This window comes from Anomaloglossus baeobatrachus, chromosome 4, assembly GCF_048569485.1.
Source record: "Anomaloglossus baeobatrachus isolate aAnoBae1 chromosome 4, aAnoBae1.hap1, whole genome shotgun sequence".
In the NCBI taxonomy this organism is placed as follows: domain Eukaryota; kingdom Metazoa; phylum Chordata; class Amphibia; order Anura; family Aromobatidae; genus Anomaloglossus; species Anomaloglossus baeobatrachus.
The window spans coordinates 133,608,665-133,614,949 of NC_134356.1; positions in this window are offsets into that span (position 1 = coordinate 133,608,665).

Consider the following 6,285-nt stretch of genomic DNA (forward strand, 5'->3'; position numbering starts at 1 on the left):
TTGCAATTTTGATTGAACCGGCCGTTGCCGGCAACTGTTGTCCCCGTGGGGACTGTCTTTAACCGTTGCGTAAGGGACTTCTTACGGACAAGCCCGAGAACTTGCAGGGCAACCACGAACTTGTGAAATGTAAATAAAAATGTTGGGCTTGATACCGTGACCACCTCTGGAGAGGCTGATTTGGAGGATGGGCCTGGAGGAAAGTGATAGCCCAGGCCCGCCACTACCGTAACCGGTGGTGATCCTCTGGGGGTTCAGGGGTTCCCCATGGACGTGGGTCCCCTGAAAGGGACAGAACCCGCTCGGGCAGCCTGGTGATGGACTGGGGTTAAGGGGTGCTGCCCATTTGCTTAGAGGCAGCATCAGGGCCAGGTTGCTTGGGTGGGAGAAGAGCGGAAGCCGTAACCATTATTTATTAAAAATGTTTGGTAACGTTTAAGTGCCGTGCCTCCCGTTAGGGGAAGATACATAAAAATGCTTTGTTTTACATGTTTTCTACCTTTTTTCTACAGTTCGTGAAAAATAAAACCGGTGATGGACGGGCAGCCTGCAAACGGTCTGCGTTTTACTAAGGGGGAATGTGGCGCCCTGGACAAGCCAGGTCATCACAGGTACTACACCAACACACCCCACACCCCGGTTAGGCACACCGAAGCCAAACACAAAATCCTTGTTGCCTCCCTCCAGGGGCTGATGTCCACACCAGGGGGTGGGTCAGGCGGTTGGTCCCGCCCACCGAGGAGTTCACAGTCCTGGAGGCGGGAAAAGGAGTCAGTTTAGTTTTCAGTTTTGAAGTTGGAGGAAGTGAAGTGGTAGAGGAGCAGTCTGACGGCGTCCGGGTGTGTGGCCCGGACGGTACAGCAAGGTTGGCAGACGGTGGTGACCGTCTGCAGGAGAGGCTAATTGGAGCGAACCTTAAGGACCGTGGACGGGCGGTACCCACGGAGGGGAGAAAACAACATCCAAGCTGCTTCCTGTCACCGCTCCCGGGATCCTCGTTCAGAGCAGCGGTGGTGTTACAACCTCACCACAACCGTGGGTGGCGTCACGGACAACCAATCCCCAAAACCAATCCCCTTTTCACTCACGGGCAAGGAACGCCGCTCGAGTCCCTGGGATCTGGCCCACCACTCGAGCCACCGAGCAGCAGCAGCAGAGCAGCCGGACCCGAGCAGTGGGTGAGCGCAGCGTCCCCTCCTCCGCCCGCGACAGATGCGCTCAACACGCTCGGGTCCGGGGCTTCTGCTGCTGCTGCTCGGTGGCTCGAGCGGTGGGCCGGACCTGGGAACTCGAGCAGCGCTCCTCACCCGTGAGTGAAAAAAGATGGTTTGGTTAGGGAGATTGTTCGTGACGCCACCCATGGGACGTGGTGATGATGGCACCACCGCTGCTGGTGACGGGGATCCCGGGATAGATGGTAGGGAGCAGCTAGGATGTTGTCCCCTCCGTGGGTAGGGGGTTGGTGATCCCGGGACCGGTGGTGTAACGGGGAGGCTGGACGGCTGGGGTGCAGGGTTGCAGGGACAGCGCGGCTCGGTGCCGGACGACACTGGTGTACTCACTCAGAATAACAGCAAAATCTGCCAACAGATAGATAATGCCCAATAGTCCAATTCCCACAAGATAATAGCAAGGACTAAAACTTAACTTTTAATAATCAGATAAAATTGTCAATATTACATAATAGTGCAGTAAAATTGCCAAATGGCTATAAATTGAAGTGATCTCACCCAGATGTTCTCCAGGGGTAGGAGGACACACCGATCCAAAGTTGGTCACAGGCGGAAAGAACCGGGGCAAAGCATTGGGAGATGAGATATAAACCCTGTCGTGCCCCGTGAAAATGCTTCCGCCCTGACAAGGGCAGCGCCCAAATGAGCTGTCTGCCCCGCAACCATACAAACAAAGAAAAGACGTTCTCCCAACGCGTTTCCCTCTAGGTAGAAAGAGTTCCTCAGGGGAGAATAGAGAACCAATTGATCGACCTGCAATGGCAGGGACCAAGGGACTGATCAACCTGCAGTGGCAGGGATCAAAAAGGTAAAGGCTATGTGTCCAGATACAGGGTGGTGCATGGACACTAAAGCCTGAGGCCACTATATACCATTTGTTAACAATAATTATTACCTTCAGCCGTGCAGGGCAGCCGCCCTGCATAATACTCCGTTAGTGCTCACATTGCCGGCGTCTGACGTCACTTCCGGTCATGTGACTAGCAGACTTCCGCGCTCCAGTCTGGAACGCATGAAAAGCAATTGGATGAGGGAGACATCAATAAATGAGGTCATATCCGGTTTAACGGACCTAACCGTTGCGTGTCACCTAATCTTCCCCATCCAATCGTCTTATAGTAGGGGCGTGTCGTCACAAGTCATGTGACGTTCCCTGTTAATGTGCGATTCATACCGCCCACACACCGCAAATCAGTAATGGTATGCGAGCACACCAATGACATCCGGTTTCGTCAATGGATGATTGCCATGATATGTACAATATACTGGTTAACAGCTAATGGAGCACCTAAAAGTTTTTCATAAACTTATCGAATCTTATAAAGGAAGGGACTTATAGATTAAGAATGGGTTGTCTGCTCATTATTCAGTCGATCTAAAATGTAGAGATGCATCAAATATCGGCAAAAACCAATACCCAAAATAGCTGATAGGTAAAATAGGGGGTATCAATATATTTATATATAAAGAAAAGTGAACCTGTGATCAGTGATCCAAAATACATACTGCAAAGAAAGGAAAAAGGGGAGGAGTCAATATCATTCCCATATCGGACCATGTTGAGACTAAGGATTCCAAAGACAACAAAGGTCCAGTACCATTCCCAACCTGGACCTCAATTAACCTTATAGTAAAGTGGAGGCCAAGTAAAAGGGCTAAATTTAGAGACTGGTCAATGGTCTATACTACCGTTCAGACAAGACAAAAACACATCAATTGGCTACTACAGAGACAGAAACTATATAAAACACCCATAATTGATCTGGTCATTAAGGCCATTCGGGTAACATGTCTTGAGGCGAAAGATCATCCTCGCCTCTTTTTGTAGTAGGACACGATCGAAATTACCACCTCTGGGGGATTGTTTCACTTTCAAAATGCCCATAAAGAAAATGGCCTCCCTGTTCTGACTGTGACGTAAATTCATGTGCCGTGCAATGGGGGTATCGCGATAGTTTCTGATATCCCCCATATGCTCACCTATCCGTCTGCGGAACTCGCGTGTCGTTTTACCAACATATTGTACACCGCAATGACAGGTAGCAAGATACACAACACCTTTTGTTTTACAATTCATAAATTCTCTAATATCCAAGGATTCACCTGTAGATGTACTGGTGTACCTTTTGCCCGTCTGAATATTTTTACAGGCAACACATGAGCCACATTTAAAGCAACCATGTGGCCTGTTGGGGATCCATGTGGTACCCTCACTGGACGTCAGACGCCGGCAATGTGAGCACTAACGGAGTATTATGCAGGGCGGCTGCCCTGCACGGCTGAAGGTAATAATTATTGTTAACAAATGGTATATAGTGGCCTCAGGCTTTAGTGTCCATGCACCACCCTGTATCTGGACACATAGCCTTTACCTTTTTGATCCCTGCCACTGCAGGTTGATCAGTCCCTTGGTCCCTGCCATTGCAGGTCGATCAATTGGTTCTCTATTCTCCCCTGAGGAACTCTTTCTACCTAGAGGGAAACGCGTTGGGAGAACGTCTTTTCTTTGTTTGTATGGTTGCGGGGCAGACAGCTCATTTGGGCGCTGCCCTTGTCAGGGCGGAAGCATTTTCACGGGGCACGACAGGGTTTATATCTCATCTCCCAATGCTTTGCCTCGGTTCTTTCCGCCTGTGACCAACTTTGGATCGGTGTGTCCTCCTACCCCTGGAGAACATCTGGGTGAGATCACTTCAATTTATAGCCATTTGGCAATTTTACTGCACTATTATGTAATATTGACAATTTTATCTGATTATTAAAAGTTAAGTTTTAGTCCTTGCTATTATCTTGTACTCACTCAGACAATCAATGACAGAGTCTCTGGTAAACCAAAACGGCCGGATGGACGGGTCCCGCAGCCGGCTGCAATGCTGTTGTGAACAGGGCTGTATTTTGCCTTCGTGCTGCCCTAGGCACTTTAAGTGGTCGCGCCCCTTAGTGACAACGTAACACTATGAGTTTTCGCACACGACCTCTTTTTAAGGCAGATCTACTCTGTAAAACACTTGAAAAAGTATCAATGAGAAACGAAGGGCACTAACCCCCCCAATGGGGATCACCACAGGCACATCAAAACATAGCATGAGTATAAAATATTCCCACCACACCATCCCCACTTATAAACTGTGACTGTCACACTGCCCCTAATAAACTACACACTGCCCTCCCTTATAAATTATACCCACCACACCTTCCTCAATTATGAAATATGATCTGCACATTGACCTCACATCATGCTGCCCTCTCCTCACAATGTCCCATGCATGCTGCCCCCTCCTCACAATGTCCCATGCATGCTGCCCCCTCCTCACAATGTCCCATGCATGCTGCCCCCTCCTCCCAATGTCCCATGCATGCTGCCCCCTCCTCACAGTGTCCCATGCATGCTGCCCCCTCCTCACAATGTCCCATGCATGCTGCCCCCTGCTCACAATGTCCCATGCATGCTGCCCCCTCCTCACAGTGTTCCATGCATGCTGCCCCCTCCTCACAGTGTCCCATGCATGCTGCCCCTCTCCATGAGCTCCTAATGCTGCCTTCCTCTTTTCCATAATGACACCTCCATGCTGCCCCATTCATCATAATAAGACCACCACACTAACGCTTATGCTGAGACACCCCCCCCCCACACACACACACTACCCCACTCTTGATATTGACTCCCCTACATTGCTCCACTCCATACTGAGCCCACACATGCTGCCCCTTCTCCATAATGAGCTCCCAATGCTGCCCCCCTTTCATTCTGAGTCCTTACACTGCCCCCCATCGATTTTGTCATTGCACTATCCCTCAACCCTTGTCCTCTGTCTCTAGCATTGGCCCCTCTCTGCCATTCCCCCAGCAGCAGCCTCTCTCCCCCGTCTCCAGCAGCAGCCTCTCCCCCAGCATCAACCTTTCTCCCCCCAGCGTCCCCCAGCATAAGCTTCTCTCCCCCCAGCCTCCCCCAGCTTCAGCCTCTCTCCCCCAGCTTCCCCCAGCATCAGCCTCTCTTCCCCAGCTTCCCCCAGCATCAGCCTCTCTCCCCCAGCATCAGCCTCTCTCCCCCAGCTTCCCCCAGCATTAGCCTCTCTCCCCCAGCTTCCCCCAGCATCAGCCTCTCTGAACCAAGCATCAGCCTCTCTGCCCCCAGCATCAGCCTCTCTTCTCCCAGCCTCCCCCAGCATCAGCCTCTCTCCTCCCAGCCTCCCCCAGCATCAGCCTCTCTCCTCCCAGCATCAGCCTCCCCCCTCCCAGCCTCCCCCAGCATCAGCCTCTCTCCTCCCAGCCTCCCCCAGCATCAGCCTCTCTTCTCCCAGCCTCCCCCAGCATCAGCCTCTCTCCTCCCAGCCTCCCCCAGCATCAGTCTCCCTCCTCCCAGTCTCCCCCAGCATCAGCCTCCCCCCTCCTAGCCTCCCCCAGCATCAGCCTCTGTCCTCCCAGCCTCCCCCAGCATCAGCCTCCCTCAGCATCAGTCTCCCTCCACCCAGCATCAGCATCATCCTCCCTCCTCCCAGCCTCCCCCAGCATCAGCCTCCCCCCTCCTAGCCTCCCCCAGCATCAGCCTCTCTCCTCCCAGCCTCCCCCAGCATCAGCCTCCCTCAGCATCAGTCTCCCTCCACCCAGCCTCCCCCAGCATCAGCCTCCCTCCTCCCAGCCTCCCCCAGCATCAGCCTCCCTCCTCCCAGCCTCCCCCAGCATCAGCCTCCCTCCTCCCAGCCTCCCCCAGCATCAGCCTCTCTCCTCCCAGCCTCCCCCAGCATCAGCCTCCATCAGCATCAGCCTCCCTCCTCCCAGCCTCCCCCAGCGTCAGCCTCCCCAAGCATCAGCCTCCCCCCTCCCAGCCTCCCCCCAGCATCAGCCTCCCCCAGCATCAGCCTCCCTCCTCCCAGCCTCCCCCAGCATCAGCCTCTCTCCTCCCAGCCTCCCCCAGCATCAGCCTCTCTCCTCCCAGCCTCCCCCAGCATCAGCCTCCCTCAGCATCAGCCTCCCTCCTCCCAGCCTCCCCCAGCGTCAGCCTCCCCCAGCATCAGCCTCCCCCCTCCTAGCCTCCCCAAGCATCAGCCTCCCC